This window comes from Stegodyphus dumicola, chromosome 2, assembly GCF_044657685.1.
Source record: "Stegodyphus dumicola isolate Sdum_Otavi_A_Nest chromosome 2, ASM4465768v1".
NCBI lineage: Eukaryota > Metazoa > Arthropoda > Arachnida > Araneae > Eresidae > Stegodyphus > Stegodyphus dumicola.
In genome coordinates this window covers 261,596,471-261,618,696 of record NC_140769.1, presented here as the reverse complement: position 1 = coordinate 261,618,696, position 22,226 = coordinate 261,596,471, and the positions used below count along the sequence as shown (strand labels likewise).

Here is a 22,226-nt window from a genome sequence, read left to right as displayed (position 1 = left end):
ATTAGGTTGGACCTTTAAATTTGTCAGTACGGAATTTTATTCTTTCCGTTCCGATTTTCTTTAATTTTTACTTCCTTGTACGAAGTAAAAAGGAAGTATTGTAATCGCGAAAAGTTTCAGGCAGCATATTTCAACGAAAATATCCATTTTGACCGCTATCCAATACAATATAACGATGTTTTTGCGTGATATCTGTACGTAAGGACAGAATGAAAGTCTCTTTTCCTCCCAAAAAAATTACAAAACTGCTTTAAAATGAACTCTGAAAAGAACTTTTCTGGGTGTCTGTACGAACGTACGTACGTATCTCGCATAACTTAAAAACGAGTAGCCTCAGAACGTTGAAATTTTGCATATAGGACTGCTATAACATGCAGTCCAATCGGCCGCACCAAACGCATATAAATATTATTTATATATATATCCACTGTGTTACCGGCTCAGTGATCTCCGTTTCTTTACTCTTATATATTTGTAAATTGTGCATTTTTTGCTTTAAAAATGATTGAATTATGTTGTTTTTATCTTACGATTAAGGTTTTTATGCCTTTAGGAAATCTGCAAGCGATATTAGTAGAATTATTAACAATTTAAAAGATGTTTAAGTGCGGTTGAGCCTAATTTTTAAATAACATGGCGTAAATGTTTGTTTACATTTGAAACAGCACAATAGTAGATTTGTTGCCAATCTAGAGAGACCAATCTTAGCAACAACAAAGATAACGCCTTCATTTATTATTGCGAATTGAATCATGCTTAATCTTTTCTTGAATTTTTTCGAGGAAATAAGTGTTTAAGATTTACTTCGTAATTTTTAATATAGATATTTTGAGCCTTTTCGCGAAGTTAGAACTGAATTAATTCAATGAGAAATACTGAATCGTATGTGAAAAACTGTTCCTTTTTAGTTTTGTTTGCTTAATTTCTTTTATACATCGTTCTAGATTTATTATAGTGTTTGAACGATTAGATAATTCTTCATGTGGCAACGATTAGATAATTCTTCAAATGATTAGATAATTCTTGATATACTATTTGAACGATTAGATAATTCTTCATGTGGCAACGATTACATAATTCTTCAAATGATATAAATTTTTTGCGTTCTGAGTTATAATATGAACGAAACATAACGCTGTTAAGCTATGGTAAACAAAGATAGTGAATTTTAAAGAGTGCATTTTTCTATTGTAAATTATGCGCTATCCAAGAAGTAGATTTAATTCAATCCAATAAGTTTAAATGAAATGCGTATAAAAAATGAAAGAATTCGTATAAATTAATATTCCGTACAAGGAAGTTATGTGGTGTACACATCAGACTTTTTTGATTTATATGCAAAAAAGACATAAAGTAAGAAATTTAGAACTAATTTTTCACAAAGACCAAAAACTCAAATTAATAATTAATAAATTTTAAATAATCCATTAAATGTTACAAAAAATTTAAATTTTGGTCTTTTTGAAAAATTAGTTCTAAATTTCTTACATTATGTCTCTACTGATAATGTTTCCGCAGCATAATGCGCAAAAATACTAGGCATGTTTATATTTTGCTTTTAATAAAATTGTTTTGTAATTATATATACAGAATGTAAAGGATTTTCTGTTTTAATTTTGCCGTGAGCATTTTGAGATAAAGATTTGGCATCTTCAATATAATCGTCTGCTGCCTTTTTGTTTGGATTTAAATGCAGAGTAAGAGATTCTTTTTGAAAATGGCTTTCAAAATGAGTCATTTCCAAATAAATAGTTCTTAGGATGGCTTAAAGATATAAAGCTAATGCAATTTCCAAGGAAAAATATTCGTAACAAGAAATTGTAAAGCGGTGTAAAACAGAGGTTCCTGCATTTCGAAGAAACATATTTTTAATATATTAAATCTGAAAAGAAAAAAGGTGTCTAACTGGAAGTAAAAAGCGGAAAAAACGAAAACAAGAAAAGTCGCAAAGCCGTATCCTAAGACTGTTTTCGAACGCTGGTAAATACCAAGAAAGTGAAGTCTATATTTTTGAAAGAAAATCTACCGACTCAAGACTTCCATTGCATCGCAACAAAGCATTCATAAAAATTCATAAATTAAAAGTTAAAATGATGTTTATACCTAAATTTCCAAAGCATATCGCGGGGAGGGAAAAAAACTGAAGAAAATTATATGGAAAACATTTAGCTGATGATACATGGAAGTTTGTGGTAACACTTGATGAGGCATAGATATATTTGTTTGACTGTAAATAAAAAAAAAAAATCTGATGTGGACAACATATGAATTTCTTGCAAGGCCTATAAATTTATACACATTTTCGCTCCATTTAAATTTATTTCCTCGAATTATTCTAATTTAATTAAACGATTCCTCGATGCCAGATGAAAATGGCATCAAAAATTGTGAATTTTAAAGTTAAATATCTCGGTCAGGTTTTGTCGTGCGGGTGTGAACTTTCTTGCGTTTTTATTTTTTCATAACAAGTATAAAAATTTCCCAAATGAAAGAATAGGCTTTAAAAGTTAGCTTTCATTATTTGTCCAAAATAAATTTCTTTTTAAATCTTTATATAATTAAAGAGGAATACTCCTATTAAAATTCTATTATTTAAAATTAAATTCAGAGCATTACAATTTGAAGTTTAAATTCCAATTTACAAATTCTTTATTTTTAAAGTAATATTATTTTTTTTTAATGTACTAAATAATAGTAAATGTCAAACTGGTGTTGAAAAAATTGCTTTATCAGCAATGGTCAGGATATGCATAAAATTGTGATAAAAATTTGTTAATAATAATTAAAAATGAACAACCGAAGGACAGTGAAATAATACCGACACTTAAAGGGAATTAGCTTATTTCACTCTCTCCCTAATTGCTTAAACATCGTGTTTCGTCCTTGCTATGTATATACAAATGGAAAATATAAATGAAATTAAATATTAGGGGTATTCCTCTTTAATTATAACTATGTTTAGTTAAATCTTTGCAGCCTCGACGCAGGATTCTTAATAGTCCTTCCTTAGATTTAATTATTTTTAATGTATATATATATAAGAAAATTTTCCATATACCATCTCAACTTTTAATTACTTTACTTGAATAAATATATATGTGTGTGTGTGTGTGTGTGTACGATATAAGAAAAAATATATATGTGTGTGTGTGTGTGTGTACGATATAAGAAAATATAGCTGCTTTAAAAGTAATTGGCGACTTCAAAATTAGCATTCTAGATTTGGTGATCATCCCCTAAATTCATTTGTTCTCCCAAATTTAAGGACTTTCTATGTTATGTAACGGTACGTGAAAAGAGCAACTAACTAATATTAACCAATCATAGCTTGTCTCTAAAATCGCACATACTTTGGTATAAATACCTGTGGCGGGCTAATTACGTCATTATTATTCTGCTAGCTTCTACATTACTAATATCTCCCCGCTTCGCTTCTTTAAAAATGCCTGCGTCATTTCTTGTTAAAAACCAATGTACACTGCTTCTATATCTCCTACTTTACCGGGCTGATTCACGAAATTCAAATTGCGTTCTTCATGTCTCGAAAGCGCGACTTAGGATATATATTAGATTTATATATAGCACTATTCTAACATAGGTATTTTGACACAAAATCCGACTTTTTCTGAAATAACATACCAATTTTTTTATATATTTCGATTCTACGACTCAAATTATGCCCAAATATTAAATTTTGTAAAATTTGGCGCGAAATTTACGGAGACATTCAACAATTTATGTTGGCGCTTTTTATTCAGTTTGCGCCAAAATTAGTTCACTTGGCGAACTTCTTAATATGTGGCAACCTATTTTCATTTCTCTTTTTACATAGTGCGTGAGAGGAAAAAAAAGACTAAATCATTCCTTCTTTCAAATAATGTTCTTTATCTTACATTTTTAATTATAATTGTTATTAATTTTAAGCAATTTTTCTTTTTCGAATTTATTTTAATTGTTTACGTTGCATAGTTTCTTTCGAATAACTGTTTTAAAAATTTCTATTTACTCATTCGATCTGCGTAGTTTAAATCAAAGGTGCATCGTTTATTTATTTATTTATTTATTTTTTCAAATAGTTTTTTTATACTATACTTTTAGTCATAGTTACTATTTTAGGTAATTTTTAAATTTTTAGACTTTTGTTTTAATTGTTAGTGTTGCATTGTCTCTTCAGATAATTATTTTAAAATTTTCTATTTATTCATTCGAACCGAGCATTTTAAATATATTTATTAATATAAATTTCCCAGAATTTGATTTTATTTATTTGAATTGCGTTTCTTTCGGAAGAATACTTTGTAACCCAGACTACGAGCATTTGAAAACTACATATATTAAAAGAGAAAATACAGTAAAGCACATTTGACACGCCTTTCAATGTTCCGTTCAGAAAAGATATACAAATAAGAGAAATGTATAACCGACATTTTAACTTAGGATGACTTGCATACACTGCTTTAAACAGTTTTTCTTCAGGCATTCTGCAAGTATATTAAAAAGCATCCATCTTTACCAACATCTTGGTATTTCTGACAATCATTTTAAATCGTTTTCCATTTCATAAAGGCCCACCAGCGGCCGAGTTGTAAAGTCGCTGAACACTGGTAGTTCACGCCGGGGTTCGAATCTCGGTAAACGGGCTGGTTGCATGAGCGTTTTCGTGGATTTTCTCTTGTGTAACGTGTATGCCAGCTGGTTTCCCTTAGAAAGTTCTTCACGAAGGCATCTTTTTTTTTAGGCAGATAGCCCTGCTCTGCCGTAACTTAATAATCCAATTCAATCCATTTCATCAGTATTTAAGTCACAGCCTTTATCAATCTTTAGAGGGTAGCATTTTGAAGGTATGAGATGAAAGGAAAGGCTGGTTTCATCGATTAACTTTTATCGAATTTAACACCTTTAAATGGTAATTTGCTTACTTCAAAGTTTCTTAAGGGTATACAACATATTAAACCAGTGTAACAAAAGGTTAAGTTAGGTTCCGACCCATATTTCGTTTAACAATATAGCATACAGCACCATTTCCCCCTGGTGGTGGGGTTTCGAACTTTTTTTTTTTTTTTTTTTTTTTTTCGCGGAAAATAAATTCCCATGACCTCCTTTACACGGTTACCAAATTTGATAACATTTGATACAGTAGTTTTCCTTTTATAACCGTTTCAAAGTGGAAATTTAATTATAACCACCCTGTATATTATTAAATTTTAATTTGAAGCTATGCGGTATATGTATACCTTGCGTAAGATTTCCGCTTTTATGGAAAAAATAAAGAATCGAAGCAAACATACTTAGGATAATGGACCAAAACTGAAAAAAATTTCCCCTCCCTCCGAAAATAAAATGTTGAAAATTCGACTTTGAATTCATTGGATTATCGAAATATTCAATTTGACTTATCTTCTAAGTCCTAGTTCCGACAGCAATTCCGAATTACTGAAGCTGAAGTAAAAAGTTTAGTATATATTCACTGTATGTTAATAAAGTAACCAGAGTGTAATAAAAATAGATTGCGTTGATCCAACTTTTGTCTGAATGCACAACATGTAATGGAAGAGAAGGCTTCTAGAGATCTGTTTTTGACATACCTCTAAAAGTAAATGTCATACTCTTTTTGTCTCTTCAATGTCAAAAAACTTTCCTTTGAGAGGCAACTTTAGTTCAAAAATTCTTGCTTTCCTATCCAAGAAACACTACTAAGATTTATTTGAAATAGGAAAGATGAGACATATTAATAGCAAACAAAGCAATTAATTTGGAAGTCAAACAACAAAAATCAGCGTTATATTTTCAAATTTTCACAGGACTAGTTTCGATGGTTTTACCGAACAATTTGCAAAAGCGCAAAACCATCGAAACTAGTCCTGTGAAAATTTGAAAATATAACGCTGATTTTTGTTGTTTGATTGTTCGGCGTGTTATTGTTTCTTAATTATTCGTTAAAGTGTTACAAAATATGAAATCGATAATAAAACAACTTCCAAATTTGGGCTTCCAGATGCCAGCATTGGATGGAGGATTACGTTATTCAGAATTGGATGGCTCTGGGTACCGTTATTTTACCAAAGTGCGAGAATCATGCATACGTTTATACAGATGCTTCATTATTTTATTTCTTGAAATATAACACAGGGCGATAATATTTGGTGGCAACAATTTGAAAAGTGAAACTGCAATTTAAAGTTTTCGACGCAAAATGGCAAAACGAAATTAATAGCCTTTCTGGGCTAACCGCTCCTGGTGATCCGAAATAGCATCGGAACTTGACTAATTGAATATAAATATAAATGTGTAAACACTTACTTTCGTAACATTTCAATTATAAATAATGTCGCTAATAGTTCACCGTCCACAAATGTTACTCTAAAGTTTGTGTGTACTTTTGCTAAATGAAACTTGTGACTAATCCTCAGTAAGCGACATTCGATGAGTCTTAAAAGTACTACAGAGACTTAAAAAGTGTATAAAAGGCCCTCTCTTTTAAAAATAAGTAACGTGAATAGAAGGAATACTTGGTGCTTACAAATTAACCAGCATTTATGGCGAGAACTCAAAGCAGAAATTCACTGTAAATCTAAATCTTAATAGCTAATAACCAGAGTCTAGAGTGAATTATCCGCATTTGAATTATCCGCCGGTGAACATTTAAGATGGGACTTAAATGTTCACCGGCGTGAAATACTATCGGTAATTATCATGCACCGCCAAAGACAGATCTTAGAGTACACCTAGCAAAGTTACCTTCACTAGTCTAAACACACTCTGTCTAAGCAATCTCAAACCTTCACTTAAATACGCTGAGCTAATTTGCGTTCTGGATGGAAAACGGAAAGAAAGAAGTGACAGTAAAGGTTCAAAATGTAAAATAACTGGTTAAATAAACCCTACAAGCTCATTTATGAACTGTTTATATTCGTAATATTTCTGGAAATTATTTGACCAGTCTTAGTAAATGTAGGACATCCCTCAGTATTTGGAGGAAATTTTCCGATGTCATCATCATCTTTTACAGGAAGTTTATCACGTAATGTTCTTAGATTAGTTTCAGAAAGCGACTGGCAGTTATCTTCTGTCTATTTTGAATGACGCAATCCTACTGCAAATATTGGCATGTGGAAGACCAAATTTGGAATTTGTTGTATTAACTATTTCATATTTTGTAAAACGAATTTTTGATCAACAAACCCAAGGATTTCAAAGCGAGCAATGGAAACACTCTACGGGGGGGAGAGAAACCTTTTTATCTTCAGCGCGCGGAACTGTGTATTGGAAATTCTAAAGATATGCCCATTTTAAAATTATTTTGCGACATTGCTACTGAACTGAATTTTATGGTTTAAGTGCAAAGAACATGATATTTAATAAATAAAGGTAACACACAAAACGTTAAAAAAAATGCGCTTTCGGACGTAATTTCAAATCTGAACCCTTTCAGATTTTTTCTGGATTTATTTATTTATTTATTTATTTATTTATTTATTTTTTGCCATTTTAGTATTTATTTAGTGACTTTAGTTCAGATTAAAATATTTATTATTTTATAAGTTAAACAACAAAGTCAGCGTTATATTTGCAAAATGTTAGAAAAAAAGAAACACAGAAGTCCTTTGTTGCGCAGCATTGTTGGTCTGAAAACCACATTTTCAGTTTTTCTGCAGCTAAAATTATTCAAAAGACATCTTCCATTGGGGTATTAAATTTCCTAGAGACGTTTCACGTTCAAAAAAGTCTTTCAAAGTACAAGTTAACGATCCTGATTCCAATCCGTCTTTGCCTTCAGCCTTTATGAAAATTATGTTTTAGTTCTCGTTTAATCAATAGATGGCGCCATTAGCTTAACTTCTGTTTAACCAGTCTTGTCTTATCTAATCACTGTATTTTATCTTGTTCATTTGTGCTTTGGCAGCTGAAGGTGATGTTTTTGTAAAAGCATACAAACTAGTCCTGTGAAAATTTGCAAACGTAACGCTGATTTTTGTTGTTTGACTTATAAATTAATACTTGTTCCGCGTGTTATTTTTTCTTAATATTGTTTCTATAATATTTTGATAACATTAAGCGCCTAAACCATCGAAACTAGTGCTGTGAAAGCTTGAAAATATAACGCTGATTTTTATTGTTTGACTTCTGAATTAACATTAAGCGCCTTGTTGATCGCATACAACCGGGCAGGAATTGAATATTGATATCTGAATGATAATCCACCTGCGGTAGTCGAATATGCAATTAGACTAATATGGATATATTATAAAGCTTTCATGTATTTGAAAGGTGAAAAATATATAACGTAATTCCATAAAAAAATTTAATGTTCTTAAGTAGATGTGTCATGAATTAAAATGAATTTTTAAATAATTCGATTAAAATTTAAAAAAATATATTCATAAAAACTGCACCTATTGTTTTTAAAGAAATATATTTTGCCGAATTGGAATTTTAAAAAAATCTCATGTGTACACCACGTGAATTCCTTGTACGGAATATTAAATTATACGAATTTTTTATTCCATTTCATTTAAACTTATTGGATTGAATTAAATTTACTTCGTCGACAGCGCATAAACCACAATAGAATAAATGCACTCTTTAAAAAATTCCCTATATTTGTTTACCATACCGACACTTTCGCCCTAGATTCACATAAAAGCACTACATTTCAATCATTTTTTTAACTCAGAATGCACAAAATTTATATCATCTTAAGAATTAGCTAATCGTTGCGACATGCCCTATTCAAATACTATAATAAAACTAGAACGATGTATAAAAGAAATTAAGCAAACAAAACAACCAAAAAAAAAAAAAAAACAGTTTTTCACAGACGATTTAGTATTTCTCATTCAGTTAATTCAGTTCTCACTTCGGGACAAGGCAAAAATACATAAAAAAACTCAAAATATCTATATCAAAAATTACGAAGTAAATCTTAAACACTTATTTCCTCGAAAATATTCCAGAAAGGATTAAGCATGATTTAATTCGCAATAATAAATAAAGGCGTTATCTTTGTTATTGCGAAGCTTACTTTCTCTAGATTGGCAACAAATCTACTGTTCTGTTGTTTCAAATGCAAACAAGCAATGGCCGCCATTTTATTTTAAAATTAGGCTTAACCGTACTTAAACAGCTTTTAAATTGTTGATAATCGTACAGATATTGCTCGCAGTTTTACTAAAGGCATAAAAACCTTAACCGGAAGACAAGAACAACAGAATTCAATCAGTTTTAAAGCAAAAAAATGCACAATTTACAAACATATAAGAGTAAAGAAACTGAGACCACTGAGCCGGGTAACAGAGTGAATATATATAAAAATATATTTATGTACGTTTCGTGTGGCCGATTGCAACCAAAATACGAGGTGCACATTTATATGTTATACCAGTCCTATTTACAAAATTTCGACGTTCTGAGGCTACTCGTTTTTGAGTTATGCGAGATACACACGTACGTACGTACAGACTCCACGGAAAATTCTCTTCTGAATTCATTTTAAAGCAGTTTATAATTTTTTTGGAGGAAAAGAGGCTTTAATTCTGTCGTTATGTACAGATGTCACGCAAAAACATCGTTATATTGCATTAGATAGCGGTCAAAATGGATATTTTCGTTGAAATATGCTGCCCGAAACTTTTCGCGATTACAATAATTCCTTTTTACTTCGTACAAGGAAGTAAAAAGCCTTTCTTGAACGAATTAAGTTCGCCTCAAAGAGCTTCTTGGCTAAAGTGCATAATGCATATCGATTAGCGAGAGATTTTTCGAAGTTTTGGAGCATAACTTTAATTAGAGAACACTAAGCTTATTTGTACTCGGAGACTGTCAATATACAAGTGGTAAATATTCAATCTCAGTAACATTTGAGTAGACAAAGACGTCTCTTGATGTCGAAGGGCTTCAAGATCTATGGGCAGATCAAGCGAGACATAGTAGAGGCTTCGTCGTGTCAGCAATCAGGAAAACAGGAAGCAGCAGCGTGAGATTACAATGTTGACAGCAATTGAAAATTAAATGTCGCCCTTGACAACATTAAAAGTAAATCAAAGCAAAATCGGATTTCGGAGCTTCGCATGACTTCGGGCGCTGTTAAAAATTTCAAAAACGTGTATTGTCATTAGGTTTTTTTTTTTTTTTTTTATGCGGGAGACGTAAAAAATGAGGAATCCCTTAGCCGGGACTCGAACTTAAACCTCTCGGTAATCGTTATACCACGAAGGCATGCAGAAAGAAGGAAGAAAATATATTATATGCTCCCCCTGTTAAAGGTCAAGTGGGGATTAGGGACCGCAGTCCCCAAATCCGGTTATGAAGAATCATTATCCACTACTTTTTTGTTCGGGCGCCACTCTAGAGTCGAGCCATTGGGTTTTTTTTTTTTTTTTTTTTTTTTTTTTTTTTTTATACGGAAGACGTGAAAAATGAGCAATACCCTAGCCGGGCCTCGAACCTGGACCTCTGGAATACGCGACGAGTGTGCTACCATTACACCACGAAAGCTGCAGAAAGGAGGGACAAAATAACATATAAAAGAATAAATAAAATAAAAGATGTAGAAGAATTCTTAAAAGCTATGGAGAGAAGCTGGAAGAAAGATAATTGCAAGAAGTAAGGGGTAACTGAAGATCAAAAGTATATATACAGTAGACGTTGCTTATTGTAGCTGCGATTAATATTATATCATCGAAGGCGTTGCCAATATTTTAAGACTCCTGCTTCTCCCTCCCCCCCGGAAAAAAAAAAAAAAAAAAAAAAACTAATGACTCTAAAGTGGCGCCCGAACTAAAAGGTAGTGGACGATAATTCGTCACCACCAGGATTTGGCAACTGGGCCCTCTAATCTCCAAGTGCCTGTTAAAAGAGAGAGTAAGTAAGATATTTTCACCTTTCTTTCCGCGTGCCTTCGTGGTATAATTGAAAGCACACTCGACGCGTATTCGAAAGGTCCACAGCTCGAATCCCGGAGAGGGCACTACACATTTTTCATGTATCTAGCTATAAAATAACCTAATGACTCTACAAAATAACTCTCCAGGTTTTATATTAGAAATAATCTTTCTCCATGCTCGAACTTGTGGGTGCGTGATTTAAGGGAGAGGGAAGTTGGTTATAACCTCTTTTATATTTTATTTAATTTGGGGACTAAACTAAGTTCAGCGAATCATCGTCTTTATTTTTCGACACATCAAAATCATTTCTTTATCGGCAATATACTTTTTTATCATAAGCAATTACAATAATTTTTATATAAAGCATAACAGCGCATAGATGTTTGCAGGAGCGTCTTGTCAGGAGGAAAGCGTAAGCAAAAAGTGTCGTAGCGATGCAGTGATTGGGAAATAGAGATCAGCATTGAGCGTTACGTAGGATCGCATGAATAATTTGAATGACGCAGTTTTTTTTTAAGATAGAAAGGGGAAGTCCCCAAATTAAATAAAATATAAAAGAGATTATAGCCAACTCCCTCTTCCCCCTAAATTCATCTGTTCTTCCAAATTCGAGATCTTTCCATGTTACATAACACTGCTTAAAAAAAGTAACTAAAACTAAAATTAACCAATCACAGCTTAAGAGTACTTTCTACATATACTCGGTATAACCCATATAGCACAAAAACATCCTTGGGATATCCAGAGGATGTTGCTCGCGGGATATGCGCACATCCTCAGGACATCCCGAAATATCCCTCGAACCTCCCAAACACTTCCTCCCGAGTGCTTAATGTCACATCCCAATATATCCTCAGAAGCACCTAACCCAATGGGCCAGCTGTTCCGTCAATGATGAAAAGATAGAAAGTATATCCTCAGGACATCCTAACTAAGCCCCATCGACAGTGTACGGGATGTTATTAGGATATGAACTCCTACTTACTACATCCTCAGGACATCCCACTGACCTCTTAAACACATCCCATTATATCCGTGATCTTCTTTTCCTACCTTCCGCTACTCTGCTTGATGTCGCCCCCTTTAGCCTGTATATATGAGAAATTATTGTAATTGTTTATGATCAAAAAGTATATCGTCTACGAAGATAATGATTCTAATGTACCTAGAAATAAAGATGGTAATTGCTGAACTTTGATTGCGTCAAAACTTTTCTGTCTTTCTACTCGACTATCGAAAGCTGTTAAGTGTGCCAATAGCGTCTACGCACTCAAAACATTACATATATACTATATAATATATAAATTAGGGATAGCCAACCCGTGCCACAGGCGAAGTTTCAACAGTGGCACGCGAAGACTTATTGAAAAATTTGAAAAAGTAATAATATCTTTTGTATGAACTCCGTCGATATATAAACACATTAGAATACATAAACACATTAGAATAAATATAATAATTCAATTTCTCAGCAAGACGTTAATTGTTACCCAACTCTAATTGAAACAAAATTGAAATCTAAACCGAAATTGTTATTACTGCACTGAAAAGTAAATATAAGCAACTTATTTCAACTGCGAGTGATCCAAATTATATTGAAGTTTGGCAATTTGTACTAAAAAGCAATTTTCCAAATTTACATGATTTGGTTATTAGTTATTGTTGTAGGTTTGGATCAACATATGTTTGTGAACAAATGTTTTCTATTATGAACATAATAAAATCAAAATATTTTATTTCATTATTTTTTAAATGTCCACTACTTTGACTTGCATAAAAATGTGTGCTATTTGCGTAAAAATCCTATAAATTAGAATATAAATCCTACTTTTTTCACCTTTTCATACTTTTTGGTATTGTTACGTTATTTCTTTTCTGACACCAGTTGTTACGTCATTTTCTTCCTTCACGTTCGTACGGGGTATGTGAGGATTTGGAGTGAATAATGACAATACTACTTGATGAAGTACCGAAACACACTTTATTGGGCAGTATTGTCAGGACAGCTCCAAAACACGTTTTTACAGTCGTCGATGAACTACTATAAACACGCTGACACGATCAGCGATACAGCCTCCAGGTTATCAGGCTATCACGGTGGAGACAGCTTCTCTGCAAAGCACCAGAATACAGCTTCCGACTCTGCTCGGTCGTTCTCGGAACTCCACGTACTCTCGAGACTCTCCACGCTACAACTCGCGTTGCACTCGACGACACACGAGCACAGCTCCCGACTCTTCGGTTCAGTCGTTCCAGGAGCTCAACACGCTCTCTCGACGATGCACTAACCGCGATACACTACAAGAATCTTTCGATGCACTCGACGATCCACTCAGCACTCGCTGCCCGGCTGTCAACTCGATCGACTCTGTAGGGATTGACTCGCTAGACGAGACACCAACTCGATATTAACTATCTCGCACTCTAGACGAGGCACACACTCGATACTAACTAACTCGTCGCGTACTAGCAGGGTTTATATAGCTTTTGGCTGGTGTTCTAGAACATTCTGGGCTAAACCGGTAAGAATTCGTTCCAAAAGCTTCTCCATTCGTCCATGGCATATCGCCAATTTTATGGCCAAATGTGGCAACCCTAAAACTGCTTTGCGGGGAAGCCATCTTACTGCGCCTGTACATTTCGTAACAGTATGTTAGAAATGTTGGAATATATTTTTTAGTATGTTAGAAAAGTTAGAATATATTTTTTAGTATGTTAGAAAAGTTGTAATATATTCTTTAAGTATGTTAGAAAAGTTGGAATATATTTTTTAGTATGTTAGAAAAGTTGGAATATATTTTTTAGTATGTTATAAAAGTTGGAAGGAGCATGCTTAACTTCTTTCTTTCAGATCCCAAAAAGGTTGGCCACCCCTTATATAAACCAATAATTTATAATTAGAGAACTTTTTATATATCATGTCCAAGGGCCCACCAGCGGCCGAGCGGTAAAGACGCTGAACACTGGTAGTTCGGTCCGAGATTCGAATCCCGCGAACGGGTTGGCTGCATGGGCGTTTTCGTGGTTTTCCCCATGTGTAACGTGTATACGAGCCAGTTTCCCTTAGAAAGTCCTCCACGAAAGGCATCCTCCCCCTTAGGCAGATAGCCCTAGTGTGCTTTGCCATAATTAAATACACCAACACCAACACCATCATGTCCAAGGAACAGAAATTCTTGAAACTCCTTTTAAATATTTTCATATATATATATATTTCTAATTATAAACTATTATATATATATATATATATATATATGTATGTGTGTGTGTGTGTGTGTGTAATAATAAAATTCCATAGTCAAGCATACACTTAAAATTCTAACTGTATGTTCTTTTCATTTTTAATGGCGACGGTCTCTTATTTGAAAGTACGTGGAATTAAATCCACAGCCCCGTAGTCAAGTTGTTTTTCCCGCCTTTTCTACACGTACAGTTTTAGAATGTTCTGGAGATATATAAAGCGAGCTGGAATGGCTGACGAGGCTGACGTCATTTCTTGGAAGCTCCGCCTTTCCAGAGGTTATAAAAAGACTCGAAAAAGAATATCGGGGCTTTTCCTTAAATGTCACGATGTAGTAAACTTCATACAAAAAGTTATTAGTAATTCTTTTTATTTACTCCGGATATCTGATTTTTGTAACTGCTATTTCTCCTGAATAATAATAAATGGATCCTGTTTTTTAAACTTATCGTCTGATTATTTAAGCTACGAATAAAGCTGATACATCACACACATATATATATATATAAACAATAGTTTATAATTAGAAAACTTTTTATATATCATCTCCAAGGAACAGAAATTGGATATATATATATATATATATATAATTAGCCAAAAATAGCTCCAAGCAGCGATAGTTTTTGGAAGTGAAAATACCCGAAGCATATCTGGATATCTTCATCGATTTATATGTCAAATATAAATAGTATAGCGAATATAAAAAATAATGCAGTACTTAACTCTCTGTAAACGTAAACAATGATCACATAAGTACGTCCACACCATGCATTTTTTTTTTTTTTTTTTTTTTTTCCCGTCTTCCCCTTTTCTAATATAAGATTATCGAAATAATTCTGTCACTTGTGCTCTTGTTTTGTTTTTAAAAAGATTTTGGATGAATATAAAAATAAAATCTACGAACGTTCTCCAATACATTTTCTGAAGAAAAAATAAATGCATAATGGAGACTCGCGATTTCAACCGACGACCCACGTTGTTCAAAAATCAAACGTAATTTGTATTTTTGGCAGCAATAATGCGATTGTGATTATGCTTGTTTCATTATCGATAAAACAAATCCTACGTACATGATCTACAGCGATCAAAATAAAAATTTCCTAACCCTTAGTTGCTATTTCATTTCGTGCCATCATTTATTTCTTTTGTTCTGCTATAGCGAAAATATCACCCGGCCGAGTAGATATTTAATGCCTCCTTTAGCGACAGAGATGGGTAGGTGAGTTTATTTTTAGGGGCACACGTTTCAAATATTGATTTCGCGACTTCCATCCCGATCTGAAAATTGCTCACTTGTTGCTCCGTCGTCGTCCACGTAAGACGTTCGTTCTGTTTGCTCCGGATGGCAAGACTCAGGATCCCTTCAATTCCCACGGTAAGTTAAGAACTTCATCCATTTTGTGGTCCTTTTATGAAGATATGTGTGTTTCGTGAGGGTATTCTTGGACTTTAAGTGATTACGGTTAACTGAAATCGTTTGTTTTTGAAAGAAATATTGCAGATAAACATTCCAGGAACGTGTGGGCGACCAACCGTTGCTAGGGGCAACCGTTGGATGCCGGTCAATTTGATGAAGAATCGTGCTTTTAAATATGGTGATCGCCGTGCATTTGTATGAAATGTTAACAGATAGATGGACAAACGAGTATTACTTAAATTTGATCATTTTAACTTCATTAACACGTATAACAAGCTCCTCACTGGCGAACCTTTCGAATATCTCATTTGAAACACATAAATGCATCGTTTTAGAAACTGATTTCATATATGTAGAATATCCATACCGGTTAATCAGTGTAAAGTAATAAAAAATTAATATTTAGAGGAAATTTTCTACTAATGTAAACCCACTCATCTTTCGCTGCCAAACAATAAAAACAAAATTAATTATTTAAGATAACACTTGAATCATTTTGTGTATATTTATTTGCTTGTCAGGTAAAACTCTGGCAGTTTTATTTTTAAAGAATTATTTTTCAGAAAGACAGAAATAATAAATTCGCATGTATGTTCATTCCTGTGCCTTTCCATTTAACATTCATTCTGCTTAGAAAAACAAAAACCATACTTATCTTATATATTCAGTATTTTTAAAAAATATATTAAGACAATTTATCTCTTATCCTTTTATTTTTACTTAAAAAATATTAAGTTTTATTTAGACGAGTAACAATTATATTAAATAAAATACTCTTACGTATATACGTAAAAATTATATTACGTAGTTTTTACGTACGTAATACGTAAAAATTATATTATTATCCGTAAAAATAAAAAAACTCTTATTCTTTTATTTTTACTTAAAAACACTATTTATTTAGTTTTATCCCATGTTATGGTCTTTAGATGACTAACGATTATATTAACACAGTTGATCTCTTATTCTTTTATTTTTACTTTAAAAAAAATATCAATTTAGTTTTATCTCATGTTATGGTATTTAGACGACTAACAATTATATTAAGACAGTTTATCTCTTATCCTTTATTTTTATTTTTAGAAAATGTTCATTTAGCTTTACGGTATTCAGACGACTAAAAATTACATTCAAACAATTTATCTCTTATCATTTTATTTTTACTTTAGGAAAATATTCATTTAGCTTTATCTCATGTTTACTTTAAGAAAATGTTCATTTAGCTTTAGCCCATGTTATGATTTTTAGACGATTAAAAATTACATTAAGACAATTTATTCCCTTATCTTTCTATTTCTACTTTAAGAATATGTTTGTTCATTGTTGTTGTTTGGCTTTATCTTATTTATGTTTAGACAAAAATTATATTAAGGCAATTTATCTCTTATCCTTTAATTTTTTACTTGCTAATTATTATAAGAAAATAGTCATTTATCTTTATCTCATGCTATGATGTTTAGACGACTAAAAATTACATTAAGACAATCCTTTTATTTTTACTTTTAAGAATATGTTTGGTCTTTTAGCTTTATCTCACGTTATTATGTTTAGACAACTAAAAATTCTATTAAAGCAATTTATCTCTTTTATTTTTACTTTAAGAAAATATTCATTTAGCTTTATCTCGTGTTATGATGTTTAGACAACTAAAAATTATATTAAAGCAATTTATTTCTTTTTATTTTTACTTTAGGAAGATATTCATTTAGCTTTATCTCATATTATGATGTTTAGACGACGAAAAAGTATATTAAGACAATTTATCTCTTATCCTTTCATTTTACTTTAAGAAGATATTCATTTAGCTTTATCTCATGTTATGATGTTTAGACAACTAAAAATTATGTTAAAGCAATTTATCTCTTTTTATTTTTACTTTAGGAAGATATTCATTTAGCTTTATCTCATGATATGATGTTTAGACGACTAAGAAGCATATATTAAGACAATTTTCTTGTTTTCTTCTGTGTTTACTTTAAAAAATATTCATTTAGTTTTATCTCATTTTATGTTTCGTATAGAAACACCGTTAATATAATCAGGTCATTTATTACGATCTTTTACGCAAGTTTTTTAGTCTCGTAAAAATGCAGTGTCATCTTATTATATGAGAAATGGTAAATATTCCCACTAGTCCCTATCTCTGCCCAAACTGAGGGAAACAAATTCTTATAAGAGGAATTTCCGTGAAATTATTAAAATAAAATCAAAATTTTATTAAATATGTACTTTGAAAAGCAGACAAATTAGCTCTTTTCTCATAACATTTTTAATTACAAAATGAAAATTAAATTTTTAATTTAATAGGTTTATAGAGTCAAAAGTCTTTAATCCGGACCTCAAAGCTACAAACTTTCTGCGCATGCGTCAACGCATAATACGTTAACGCATGCGCATAATACCTTTACGCATGCGCGTTTAATGTATAACGGACGGTATAAGCTAAGCTAAAATTATCTATTTCAGTTAATGCTGCAGATTGCGTTTCCAAAATGAAAATTAAATTTTTAACTTAATAGGTTTATAGAGTCAAAAGTCTTTAATCCGGAATGATCTATAATCCGGACCTCAAAGCTACAAACTTTCTGCGCATGCGTCAACGCATAATACGTTACACAAGCGCATAATACCTTTACGCATGCGTATAATACGTTTACGCATGTGCGTTTAATGTATAACGGACAGTATAAGCTAAGCTAAAATTATCTAATTATCTATTTCAGTTAATGCTGCAGATTGCGTTGTTCCTTAACCTTCTAATTGAATCCGGCTTATTATTTTTTGGCACACTGTTAGAGCAATTTTATAAAAGTAAACTTGAACTTTCGATTATGTCAAAAAGAATTTCCGATTCTGGAGCTACCAAAGGATCTACAAAGCGAAAGCATGTTTCGATGTCCACCAAACAAAAAGAGGAATTGCTGCAAAAAATGGATAAAGGCATATCCTTTGATTCTCTAACCATTCCGCAATATGTTTATCAATTTCACGCTGCTCTGCGGGGGGGGGGGGACGACGCTGCGCGCAATGAACTGGAAGTTGATCTGTCAGCACTATCCTTATCTTCAGGGCAGATGTTTTTATTTTATTCGGCTTATAATTCCTTACTAAATCTAGTATTTCATCTCGATGTACTCCGTCTTTGATATGATTTAAATTAAATTCCTTGTCATTATAAATATCACGAACACACATCAAATAGTTTTCTGGTTGCAATTTTCTAATTTCGATTATGCGTAATGTATGCTTTACGCATGCGCGCGTTGAAAGAAATGGTTAATAAAGTAAACAAATAAATATTAAGCTTTTTTTTATAAATATTGATACCCTTTAGATCATAATTGCTCTTATTTCATAAATTACGTTTTCATATTTTTAATTTTATAATTTCTGCATGCCATCTTACTAGATTTAAACTGATGATCTATAATCCGGAATCGCCAAGTCTCGACGAGTCCGGATTAAAGACTTTTGACTGTATATAACATCAAAGAATATGTATAAAAAGTAAATATATACCTAAATAAAGTAACCAAAAAAAATTTTTTTACTTAAACGGTTTTGTAAAATGCTCTAAAAAGTAAAAACATAATTTTGGGCTGTGATAATATAGTTGGACACGTGCAACAGAAAATAAAAGGTGTGTTCTGTTTACAATGGGGAATTTTAAATCGAAAGTCTCAAAGAAAAATTTCAGCACGTTGAATATAAATGAATTTTTATGCATATCATTTCTATACTGTTATTCTTTTTGTTCCTTGAAATACTCTTAATGTCCCATTAGAATTACAGTTGCTATAATCTAAAATATTAGAACTATTTAAAAACATATTTTTTTACTTTTAAGTATGCTTAAATAAAATCGTGTAATTTAACAAGTTTTTTTATATATAATCAATTCTATAATCTTCAATCAATGTAATTGTGTAAATGTGATAAAGAAAGAAAATCATTACCTCTGAACGCTGAAAAATTATTTCCCATAATCCAAGATAGCAACGAAGTATAGTTGACGTCATATGCTTTTCAAAATCTTTTGATCTATCCAAAGGCCTGGGATTTAAATTAATGTTTCATTTAAAAACCCAATTTAATTATCATTTAAATTCTTAGAGCTGGTAATTATGAAAGGATCAGATCTTTCAATTAAAAAAAAATCTATTATTATTGCCTGTCACATAGCAGCTAAAAAAATTGCAGGATTTATGAAGAACCACCAAAATTCCATAACATACATTAGGTGTTTGGTGTATTTAATTATGGCAAAGCACACTAGGGCTATCTGCTTAAGAGGAGGGATGCCTTCGTGGAGGACTTTCTAAGGGAAACTGGCTCGTATACACGTTACACCTGGGGAAAACCACGAAAACGCCCATGCAGCCAGCCCGTTCGCGGGATTCGAACCTCGGACCGAACTACCAGTGTTCAGCGACTTTACCGCTCGGCCGCTGGTGGGATAACATACATTAGAAATTGCGAAAAAATTTCAATTGGAAGATTTTTTTAAATCTACCTAATAAGAGAAATATCCAAATTCTGCGATACAGAGCTTGTTAGATCATTTTTTAGACGACTTTCATTGTATTTGCAGAAATATTTTACTTGAAATTTTTATGTTTTTAATGTTCCATGTGATAACCATTATTCTTTATTATATCTATTATATTACGGTAATTTCCAAGACAATAAAGCCTTTTGTATCATCGGAAAAGGTATTTTATCCCACTGCTCTCGAATAGATTTCCAAAGTCTAAGAAGATTGTAGGTCGACGTTTAGACAACCCGCTTTTTAGCTTTATTTTTAGCTTTTTAGCTTTTTAAGTTCAAAAACGCAAAAATACATTGATGATAGATCATGAGATTTAGTAGAGATATGAGGGAAGTCAATGGCCTTGACACCTGTTTCTTGTTCCATTTTTTCCAGGAAATTAACAATTTATTTTGACGAATTGCTACTTGCTTTGTTTTCATGCAGTTCTATTGATCGATCACACTGCGCATAAAGAGAAGGCATTACATTTTTGAAAATTGGGTTGCAAATATGTTTTTGATAATACTTGAAATTGAACTTAATATTTTTTTCCATTATCTTTATTTTTAATTTGCGGTTATTGCAACAAAAACCGGCAACAATCATGAATCCCTTAGAAAAACGTTCTTTAGATTCCTTGAATTACGTTTTAAGATTTTATTCTCCTCTTTAATGATAATAAATGGATCTATTTTTGTTGCAGTCATTTAAGGACATCCAATATTCGTCTATTGTGACAACATTTTTCCATTTTTGTCCGTGTAAATGTTTCTCATAAGGAATTCCGCATTCGGCGACAAGTCGTGGAGAAATATGACGCCCAATATGTTTTTTCGCCTTTTTAAGGATCAAATCAGCATTAATCACTTTCTTTGCAGTCGACAATGAGCATTTTGATGATTTTGCAACTGTCCTTTGAATTGGCGGGTATTCTTTTAACATTAAAGATCTTACTTTTCCAACATTCGAAACATTCTGTTTTTTCCTTGGATAAGTATTTGGAACACTGTTTCCACTTGAAGCTAAATTTTTTTTTTTTTTTTTAATTTTTATTTATTTATTTATTTATTTTAATTTTTTATTTGTTGTTGACAACATTACCCATCGTAGCTTTAGATATCTGAAAACCATGACCTTCACAACGTCTTTTACGAATAATTTTCTTCGGAAAGAGCACAAACATAGTCCTGCATCCAATGCTTCTTTAAAAGCGACATTTTTCATGAAATCAAAATTCTCAAGTAGCAGAGGATAATTTATACTTTCAGAAATATAGCTGCTGCAGTTTGAAAAAAAAAATTCCAAGCATAAGATTCTTTTTCTTACAGCAAAGCAAAATCGTCTAAAATGTGTGCGAACAGCCTTTGTATAAAATTCTATCTCACATCACTGGCTGAATAAGAAAAGACGTTGAATACTTGTAGTTTGATACGATAGGAAGCCCAATGAACGGTGGGTGTTTTCGTGGTTTTCCCCATGTGTAACGTGTATACGATCCAGTTTCCCTTAGAAAGTCCTCCACGAAGGCATCCCTCCCCTTAGGCAGATAGCCCTAGTGTGCTTTGCCATAATTAAATACATCAACATTAACCCAATGAACGGATAAGCTTCATGATAGTTTTTGTGGTTCTCTTCATGCGCAGTGTGAATGCGAATATATTTCCCTCAAAAATCCTTTACGAAGACACCCCTCCCGTGAGGCAGATAGCCTTTCCATGCGTTGATGTAATCAATTAAATAACTAGTTTGATCTTTAAATAAAAAATATGTCAGAAATTTTCAATATTAAATAAAAGAAAAATCTGTATAGGATTTTAAAAAAGCCATGGCCGTTGAAATTAAGAAAGAAATAGATAAACATAAGTATCTTTTTTGGAAGAAAATGCCTAAGAGAACCTGCATCACACAAGAGGAGACATTTGTGCCTGGCCACAAGCCAATGAAAGATAAGTTTGCCCTCTTGTTTTGAGCCAACGCAAGTGGAGGTTGTAAAATCAAGCTGTTGCTCATCTACCAATTAGCTCGTCTACCAATTAGGAAATCTACGAGATTTTGTTTTTAAGAGAGGTAAGGTGCAGAAAATCCAAATGAATGGGATGTAACGGGCCAACAGCAAAGCCTAGGAAACGTGGCGTTTTTTTCATAGAGTGGGTC

General features: G+C 32.3%; 1 protein-coding gene across 3 annotated transcripts in view; it reads left to right on the top strand.

Moving 5' to 3' along the window:
* Positions 1 to 22,226, top strand: part of LOC118194527 (exonuclease GOR-like) — a 119,819-nt gene that overhangs the window by 56,096 nt on the left and 41,497 nt on the right. The window contains exon 1 of one of the 3 annotated variants that reach the window (XM_035365668.2): positions 15,366 to 15,499. The exons of the other annotated variants lie outside the window; for them this stretch is intronic. The gene's annotated coding sequence lies outside the window, so the exon portion shown is untranslated. Of the gene's footprint in view, positions 1 to 15,365; positions 15,500 to 22,226 lie in introns of those variants that run through there. 3 annotated transcript variants of the gene reach the window in all.